The 10569-nt window shown below is 39.1% G+C and overlaps 1 pseudogene; it reads right to left on the reverse strand.

Moving 5' to 3' along the window:
- Positions 1 to 388: 388 nt before the first annotated feature.
- On the reverse strand, positions 389 to 1148 carry LOC147641536 (uncharacterized; annotated as a pseudogene).
- Between the last annotated feature and the right edge of the window lie 9421 nt (positions 1149 to 10569).

The following is a 10569-nucleotide window of genomic DNA, read 5'->3' on the forward strand; positions in this document are numbered from 1 at the left end:
ACCTGCTTTGTACTCTTTAACAACTTGCTCTTGACAATCCTCATGCTCAATTTGATCCATAAGACCTGTATTTGATTCAGACCAAAAATCAATCCACTTGTTCAAATTCTTTGCAACTGAAACATCTCCTTGCTGAATATCAACCTGTGACATCAAAATATGTCCTTCAAAACATTCAGAGTCAAAATTCTGATTTCCCTGATCATCCGCAATATCACTTGTATTAGTCGAAAAATCCACTTGAATCTGCCAACTATCAAAATTAGTATCTAGAAACTCCTCTGGTATTCCTGCAGCACCTGAAATGTGACCATAACAATTATCTACAACAACCATGCTTTGATGTACAAGAACAGATTTTGCTCTTGTTCTGCCATATTCCTCTGAATTACACCTGCTTTGCTGGAAGTTCCTCCCACTGGTTTTTTGATTGCAAAATCTGTTTATAGGGTTCAAATATCAATTCTGCAATATCTTTTGGCTGCAAATCCTCCTGTGCGGATCTTTCTGGTGGAAATTCTTCTTGAACTGACATATTTGCCAAAAATTCCTCTTCAGCAAATCTGATTTCAGGGAATTCCTCCTGAGTTGATTCTTTATCTGTAATTCCACACACATCATCCATGGAACCTAAAAACAACTGAATCACATCCTCCACTTCATTCATCTTGGTATCTACCTCTTCAATTGCGCTTTGAATGACATGAACAACATCATTGCTATGTATGATCTGCTTCTCCTCAACATTCCTCAGATGCAAGTGACATATGTAACCTAATGTTGAGCAATGAATCTTCCTCTTCCACTCCATGAGCATACTCTAGTGGTAGGTTAGGGGTATCTAGGGACTCTTCTAGGCTCTCTTGGCCAACCTCCTTTTGCACCTCCTTCTCCTCCATCTTTGGTATCCCCACTTGATGGATTTCAATCTCCATGCCAATCCAAATGTCATCATCATCACTTGACTCCCCTTCAAACTCATCCGCATATGCATCTCTCAACTTCTCACATGCTTTTTGTAACTTCCCAATGCTTTTCCTACTGGAACATGACTTTCGCCTGTCTCCTTTGTGATCAGCTAACCATTCATATGCATTCTCTAAGTCATCCTCCTCAAAATCCGCCAACCTTTCAAATGCAGTCTCCATTTCCTCCTAAGATGATGCTTTATGCACTTTATGGATGATTTTATGAAACTTTGTGCATAGGTCAACCATACACCATTTCTTTCCTACATGCATCTCCCTTTGAGCACTCATCAATTGCACACGGACAATCATCCACCTCATGCTTCCTACTCATGCAAATCTTGCACTTCTTCTTCTTCTTCTTTTTACCTCCCATTATGATCACGTCATTAAAATACAACAATCATATTCAGCCCTCAAGAAAGATGCACCACACCAGTCTGAGACCCATTAAATTTGCTAAACGGAGAGCCATGGATGCTATACCGAGATCTGCAAAGTTCATTTAATTGGTTGCTTAAACTGATTGAAATATTTTAAGTTGATGATACTTTAATCATTCTTGAAAGATTTGCCATAAAAAGTTACCCTTTTCAACGTTGTGCATGTTGAATAATAGTCATAATCTGGACTTCTTGTTGCTGCTATGGTGACTTCTGCCCTGTCAATTTCTCCAAATCAGGTTGTTGCTGACAATTTCTCTGCTGTTTGCCAATCAATTTCTCCACAAATCAGATTGTCTGCAAATCAAATTTTGTTCGCAACTCAGATTCTATCTATAACTCAGATTTGTCATTCAGCATCTGACTTCCAAGAAATCATAACTGCCAGTGTAACTGCCATCGTAACTGCTGCTTGGCGTCTTCTTGGCACTCATCCCCCTTACAGAAGAAAGCAAACTCGACCTTGACATTGCATCACAACACCGTGAATGCTCACAAATTTGACTGCTGCTGAGATTTGCATTGACAAATTAGAATCCATCTTCAAATCAAAATCTGCCTTCAAATCAGAATGTTTTTAGCACTCACCATCAAAAGAAGAAAATGAATTCGACCATGACGACTTGCAGAGCGCACAAGGAATGGTGAGGACAATGTAGGAAGCCCAACCCTGGGAGAGTATCTTGTGGAAAACACAAAGAGGAAAAACTTGATCAAGAAAAAGGAAGAGTGTAGTGCGAGAAAGATGATGCCAAACCACCAACTGGGGCCATAGTACAGCCCAGAGCAGCAAAAGCGTCTAGACAAAAGAAGAAAGGGAAGGAAATCTGGACGTAATCCAGACATGAGTACTGATAAGAGAAAGTCAAGGACATGAAAGAGAAGAAAAGAAGAAAGAAAAAAGGATGCATAGAAGTCAAGGCACGTCAGCTGATGAGAAGAAGAACAGTAAAGAATATGACTTGTGGGAGGATCTCAACAAGATGAAATTGAATATCACTCTAGATCAAATGCTGAACCTAGTTCCCAACTACAGACAGAAGTTGATATGCAGGTCATAATACCAAATGAAAAACTGGCAGAGATGCCCTTGCAGGAACCGAAAAACCACGACAGAATGCAGAATGTGGAAACGGTTCAGGACTGTGACATGTCTGTTCTAGAAGTGACCATCAAGATCAGAGGAGAAATAGTGGAAAGGGTTATTGTGGACGGAGGATCTAGAGTGAACATAATATCAGATAGCATGGCCAAAAAGTTGGGTATCACTGATTTGCAGCCAGCCCCATTCCAAATCCGTTGGCTGACCATAGAAGGGTCCAACTAGTCAGAATAGTCAGAGGTGAGCAAATGGAAGTGGCAGGATGCATGTTCGCTGCAATATTTATAGTCCTCAAGATGACGGAGATAACATGTGCATATTCCATGATGTTGGGAAGGCCTTGGGTGGCTATGGAGTGGGTGCAGTTTTATTTGGTTTCTACGCTGAATCAGTGCTTCCTGGTTAAACATGTCTTCTAAAACTGGAATTTGGGTCCAAGGTCATTCTTTTCCGGACGTGACTCCTATCTAGAAACAGAATCAAGAGCCACATCTAGGATCTCATTAGATATAGGAGCTAACCTCAATGCTATCACAACTAACTCCCTTAGCTTAGGTAGATCGGTGGCGCAATGCGCTAGCGTTAGCTTATCGTGTTGGGCATAGTTTGTATTAGTCACGTCTCCTCCAGAGCCAAGTAGGTGGTTTGGAACCACGCAAGCGCTGGGTCTCTCTACCGGACACTGACATCTGTGTTTCTCAATTCACAAAAGTACATAATCTCCTACTTCAAAAGATAAGCTTTACATTTACGGTTTGCTTTATTGACATATTTCTCTTGAGCTTTAGCAAATGGAATCATGTACCTAACTCAAATGCAATTAAAATCTATAGCGAGTTAATCAATGGCTTCAATTCTATGGGCAAGTCTCATAGCCAAAGTAAGTAGAGCTTTACCATACACAATCTCGAAAGGTGAGTGACCAATTGTTGCTACTAAATTAGGTGTATTGTTGTATGTAAACTACAAAGATCAATGTACTTATCCCATAAAGTTGGTCATTGGAAAAATCCAAGATAGTGCTATTGATAATCTTTGTCCATTTTTTTCATATGAAAAGCCGTGGAGGAGTCTAAGTGTGGCAAAGATGGAGAGCAATTTATACCTAGAGCTCTATCTAAAAAATAATGACTTTCAACAAACCCCATGATGCATAAAGATCTGCTTGATATATATGTACATGGCTTATTGAGAGAAGTTAAACTCTTCTTATTACAAGGCAAGAAATAGGCATGCTTACTAAAACCATCCACCATAGTCCAAATCATATCATCCTCATGACTGGATATAATAGGCAACCCCATAATAAAATCCATAGACATATGTTCCCAAGTATCATTAGGGATTGGTAAGGTATGAGAAGTCCTTTAGTCTTAACTTCTTTATATATATTTTTCCTCACAAGCCATCCAGCCACAAACTTTGCTACATCGTATTTAAGATAAGGCCATCAAATCCGTATCGATGAAGGAGACACTTGGTAAGCCCTTGTGCCATGGGAAAGGCATAGGAGTCACTCTTGTCGTGGTGGGGAGTTCACCACACCACCCTCAAGAGCACATAATGCTCAAATTGAGAACCAATATACCATATCTAGCACACATATGCACATACGAGTAAATCACTTACCTCATGATATCTTGAGCTTGGGATTCTTGTAAAAGTAGCACCATCAACATGGAGCACACGAGAGCTCATGCCATTGTCGCCCTAGCTGCACACTCTTCATAGGTCAACCATCTCACAACTTAATACCCCTCTCACTCACTCATAGGTCAACCATCTCACAACTTAATGCCCCTCTCACTCACTCACTCATACACACATAGACAAGTATCTAGAAAGCCCAAAACATGTATAAAGGCAAGTAAGAGGTAAGAGGGAGAGAATAGAGAGCAAGAGCACTCTTTGATTATGCATAAGAGAATACAAGAGAATGAGGGGGTTGGGCTTTCATTTTGCCTTATCTCCTTTGTTTCTAGGGTTTACACCATTTGAGTGACCGATTATCCTCCTCTTCACAGGTTGCCTCTAGTAGATACACCTCCTCAAGTGTACAGGGCAATAGTCTAAGTGCATGCTGAATAATAATGAAAAGAAACTCAAAACATAAGTTCTTGAAACCATACCAAACAAGAGACTCCAAACCATGTGCTTCTTTTCTCCAGAGCTGCAGTTACTAATGCAGCTTGGCTAGTGCTATGAAAGATCACAAATCTCCACATATTCGATGTAGTTACTACTTTAAAATTTTGTAACATCTTTTGAATTTCTTGATAGGTATATGCTCTCTCATCATTTGTAGAACCACTCATATTAAAACCATATGGGATATCAGCAATAACAAGACTGTAATATTTCTTTGGAATGATATTCTAAAGATTATTTACATCCCCACAAATCACTTTATAGGATGTTGCTTTACTTTCCTGTCCAGGAAGAAAAAATTCTTCTAGTTCATCTCCTTCGATTGGAACAGCATTTCATAGAAGGTGTCTTGTTTTCTCTTGAGTGACGAGCTCTTTCAAGGTGCACAAGAAAGTTTTGTGCACACTCTGATTCTTCTTGAAAGAGTGACTTTTTGCCTTTTTTATTTGGAGGCTTCTGTTGTTAGTAGCAAGGTAGTATACAAGAATATAATATTTCTTAAGACATAACAACAATACTAGTATACCATCACATTTGAATACAAAAACAAAAGAATATTACCCAATCTCTAAAGGACAAGAAAAATTTGAATGGAAAATTTTTAGACCTTGTTTGCATGGAAAATTTGAATATAGCCTTGGCTTTGATTTGGTATGTAGGACAGCCCTTTAAGGTTGCTTTGAGTCTTGGAAATGTATGGCTTGAGAGGGTGAAGTGCAGGACCAAAAAATGGGGCAGACCGAAGCCATTAGATCCTTTATTATCCATAGGTCCAACGGGGCAAAATGCTTTAACATGGCTTCATTGTTATTTTAAGTATCATGCAGAAGGTTTAACTTATCTGACAATTTTACAAGGTCAAAGTATTCTCATTGTATATAGATGCTATGACAACTAAACAAGAGCAATATACAAGCTACTCTTATTTTACTAGGCTTTGGAAAACCTTCTTTGCCAACGTGACTATCCCATGAAAAGTTTGAATGGGTGTGTGCACTATGTGCGCAAAGCTAAAAACAAGTAGAAAGGTTGCAAGTGATCCAGATGAGCTAAGGATAGTCAAGGATGCCTTGAGAATTCACAGGGAAGAGCAGGCAAATGAAAGAAGGAAGGCAATGGATCATAGAGGAAAGTGTTTTGCATCTCCAGAAAAGTATCTTGGGCTAGTTATTGATGGAATGGACCAGAAAAAAACTTGCTTGCCTCACTTTGCTAGGCTGCCTAAGGACATTACATAAGACACACTTGTGCAAATGCATTTGGTTGGTTACCTTGTATATAATGCCCAAGTTTACCCAAGGGTTTTTTTCACATATCCAAATATCCATAATGATCCAAATCTAACCGTCACAATCATTCATCATGTGATATCTAATTGGGAAGGTGCATTGCCAAATCATATTATATTTGCAGCTAGATAACACTACAAGAGAGAATAAGAATCAAATAGTTCTTGGATGCCTAAACATGTTGGTTTCCTTAGGTGTGTTTAAGAAAGTGAAAGTTAATTTTCTACTTGTGGGTCACACTCATGACCACATTGATCAGATGTTTAGCACATTTTCAAAAAAATTATCTCGCCACAATGCATTTACTTTGTCGACCATGATGACACTTATAGTAGAGAAAGCTTACACACCAAAGCCAATGGTAGAGCATTTGAAGGAGACAATGGATTTCAAGTATTTGGTTAATGGGCCAAGGATAGAAAAAAGGAGGTGCTTGGAGTAGTTGAATGATCTAAGTTATCAAAACATGCCTTTCTGATTAAACCTATAGAAGAAAGTGGTCAAACTTTATTGTATATGGAAAGATTTTCTCTACTGATGCAGATTGGCTTCCTTTAGGTGGCCTTAAAGTTCTCAAATTTATTCCAGACATGGTTATGCAAGCTTCAAAAATGGCACCCTTGAAAAGCTTAAAGGAAGAAAAGGAGGCAAACAAGGTAGGTCGTGCTATGGACTTTCAAAGGTGCATTGCAGAGAGAAGATCACTAATCAAGAAGGCAAAGCAGTATGCAAGAGAGCAAGATGTAAAATGGTGGGACGACACGTTCTTTGAACAACAAGAAGAAATAGCTAGTTCTTTTCAATGGCCAACTCTTGCTGAAAAAACCACTTATTTTGCAGTACCAATTTCAACAGAGATCAATAAACTTCTTCATGGGGAAGCAAGAGAGATGTACATAGGAGCCAGACGATCGAAGGAAAGGTGAAAAAGAATTCAAGAGATGTGGAGTGGTGATCCACAAAAAATAAAAGAGGGTACCCTTGTTGCTACCCTAGTTGAGGATGATGCTTTAAAACATCTGTTTTGGATTGGCAAGGTAATAGCTATCAACAAAGATGAAATTGGTGAGCATACATTGTCACTAATAGTGCATGAGAACAACTCATGCAAATGCATTTGAGGGAAAGTATAGCTTGGAAATGGTAAATACAACAAAAGGAAAGGGCAAGCGTAAGAGGGGAAAGAACACTGCTAGCACTAGTGTACTACCACTTAATAAGGTAGATATTTTGGTGTATGACTTTACTCTCACAAAAGCAAGCTACTTGAGAAAGTCAACCATTTCTATTTTACAAGAGAAGATCCCTTTCTTCAATAACTCTGAGCTTGGTAGCACATCCTTGGGTGTGCTAACACAACATTAAACCCAAGGAGTCTTAGCTTCAGGTGTACACATAGAAGAAAAAAAAATCTTTGTGGATAGTGATAAAGAGGATGCCTCGTCTACCTCCTTAGGGGGAAGGCACACTAACAAGCGATGGTGGTGATGGTATAGTTAGCAGTGATGATGAGGAGCCATAACTATGCCATGAGTTGTATACATCTAAAAAACAACTCCTTTTTTAGAGTTGTATTAATTACTTTTCTGGATTGAAGATGTCAATGACAAATGGTCTCTATTTTGGTATATTTTTTAATACTTATTGTTAGATTTTAAGTTGTAATCTCAAAAAGTAAGCAAAACTATATCTTTTTTTTCGTTCCATTTTTTGTAAAAATGCGTAGTGTCCTAAATAGTGTCATTACGCATGCATAGACCACTTTCTAAAAAAAGGTAAAAAAATTGGCCTTTTTTTATGGAATCTTTGAAAGATGCTAAATGTTTCTTGTTTTCAGGAAATATTACCTAATTTGCCCGCAATAGCATTGCATGTAATAACAAGATAGTTTGCCCGCAATAGCGTTGCATGTAATAACAAAAGTAATACAAGATAGTTACTCTCTCTCTCTCTCTCTCTCTCTCTCTCTCTCTCTCTCTCTCTCTCTCTTTTGTTTTTGTTCTCGTTCTCATCATCTCTTGTTCTTTTCCTTGTTATATATATATATATGTGTGTGTGTGTGTGTGTGTGTGTGTGTGTGTGCTATTTTGTTGTTTTGTTCGTGCAAGCCATATTCTTGTGTGACTAGATTTTTCAAACGAGCTTCCTCTCTATACGGGCATGAAATTTGTTACAGAGAAAAAATGTGGGGGTAGAAGTTTAGTAAGTCATGTTTTACCCCATTCCTACTTCATGTCATACCTTTGAAGCTCAAAAGGTATTGTAAGTCTTACTTAACCATCCTCTCTAGCGTTTCTCCATAACTATTAGTTGTTTAGAGGCACACCTTTCTATTTTTTGTGGTATGTTTAATCATAGCTTCGAGGGTGGTAAGGCGCTTTCATAAGACTAGATGGGGCTTATGAAATTTTCCTCAATGAATGAGCATTGGAGGTGTCACTTGTTGTTTGTTGGAAATTCGGGGCCACTGGGAGGTCTCCCATCCCAATAGTGTTCACACCATTGTGTGCTTAACCTCCACCACTCTATTCCCTTCCAAGCCATGCAAATTGGTGGAGGAGGGATGATAATGGCCCTATTCTTCTATTATTTATGTATGATCTCATTATCCCTCGTACTTACATGTGGTATGTAGTAGACGACTAGGCCATGACCTTCCATTATTGTTGCAGCAGCAAGTTGAGTTATGTTTGTGTGTGATGGGTCTCAAGGACATAAATCTCTAATGAGGCTATTGTAATCTTTTGCATAGACATAGAATCCCTTTCTAAGATACTTATTGTCCTTGGGTATCTTTTAGGGATCCAGATTTGCTGGGGTGATGTTGGTGAAGTTTCATTTAAAATTTTCTTCCCCTTATCTAATATTAAACCTTTAGAACTTCTAGGGGTACTTGTTTTTGTTTAGGGATCCAAATCCAATGGTTACCCTTGTAGTAGCCTTAAGCTTTAAGTAAGCATATAGGGATTCATTTTGGGGTACCTAAAAAATGGGAACCTCCTACAACGATTACGTCTTCGAGGATTTCTTGCCGGGTTGATTGAGGTGGCATAGATAGTGAATTTTAAAGAATCCATTGATTAGGGTTGCCAATTTTTAGCCCATTAGGGTGGTTGGTTATTTTAAAAAGGAGGTTTTGGCAATATGGAGGGAAAACTAGGATTCAAGCACTATCACTTTTTTTGGGAGAAGTTTCGTGTAGGTGATGTAGATCTAGTATATGTTAGCATAGAGGATCAAGTAGTTGACATCTTCACAAAGGCATTGGGCATTGAGAAGCTCCACAGGTCTAGGAACCTACTTGGAGTGCAGTGTGTGGAGTTGAGCTCAAGGGGGAGTGCTGACATATGGAGCTTAACTATTGCTACTACGGGCGGACACTGATGACCCGCCTGGGTGATAGCTTTTGCACTTATGCCACTGGCATGGTTGGTGAAATTATGGATGATAAGCTGTGTGATAGCCACTTTGGAGTACTAGAGTTATGGCATAGCTTTAGCGCCAACTCATATTGTCGGTTTCATACTATGGACCGACCATTGTATGTTATTGTAGAGAGTACTTTCCCTTTATGTATGTACTCTTACCTTTTAGTTATATGGTTATAGAGAAGAGAAGAAGATTGAAGAAAATTAAGCCATCCATATCTCTCTTGTGTCTTGCACTCTCTTATGTGTGTGTGTTCGCTTGCAAAAGGAACTCAAGCTCTCACTCTCCCCCATATTCTCTTTACCTTGCTATGTTTAGAATTAGCTCGCGTATCTAGGGAATCTGAGTCTTCATCATAAAGACTAGTTATTGTGGTATTCCTAAGTTTTTCTTTTCCATTCCTCTTACTTTCCCATTCTTAACCAACATCTTTCTCCTATGTCCCTTCTTCTTTTTAGACCCTCCTACTACTGAGGCAATGGATCGTTGTTCAAGTACATGGGTAAGAACTTGTAGTCGGGTGATGGAATTTAAGGGTGTAAGATTAGGTTTTTTAAAGAATTTCCTTTGCATTTGGTCACTCACTCCAATCATGTTTAGTGGTATAATTATGGGTCCCATTTGTAGATTTATTCCACAGGTTTGTTGGAGTACTTTAATCTTGCTTAGACAGAAGTTTGAGATGAAGGATCTGGGGGAGCTCAGATATTTCTTGGCCATTGAGGTGATTAGGTCACCACATGGTATTGGATTACTGCAGAGACAGTATGGCTTGGACATGTTGTCCAAGTATGGTATGACAGGCTGTAAGCCTATCTCAATGCCATTGGATCAGAATGGCAAGTTGAGTGCAGATTCAGGAGAGATTTTGGAGGATCCTACTATGTATAGGTGCGTAGTAGTAGGAAGCTTGATCTACATGACGATCACCAAGCCAGATTTGAACTATGCTGTTGGGTTGGTGAGTCAGTTTATGCAGGTTCCTCGGAAGCTACATTTGGATGCATTGAGACGCATACTAAGATATGTGAGGTCTACTTTGCATTGTGGACTATTTTATGAAATTGGGACAGAGATATGTGTACATGGGTACACATATGCTGATTGGGCTGGTAGTCTCTCAGATAGAAGATCTACTAGCAGCTTCATGTTTTCTTTGGGGAGTGCTGATGTGACTTGGAGCAGAAAGA

The sequence above is a fragment of the Cibotium barometz genome, chromosome 1 (genome assembly GCF_041138505.1).
Source record: "Cibotium barometz isolate CiBa-2024 chromosome 1, ASM4113850v1, whole genome shotgun sequence".
NCBI lineage: Eukaryota > Viridiplantae > Streptophyta > Polypodiopsida > Cyatheales > Cibotiaceae > Cibotium > Cibotium barometz.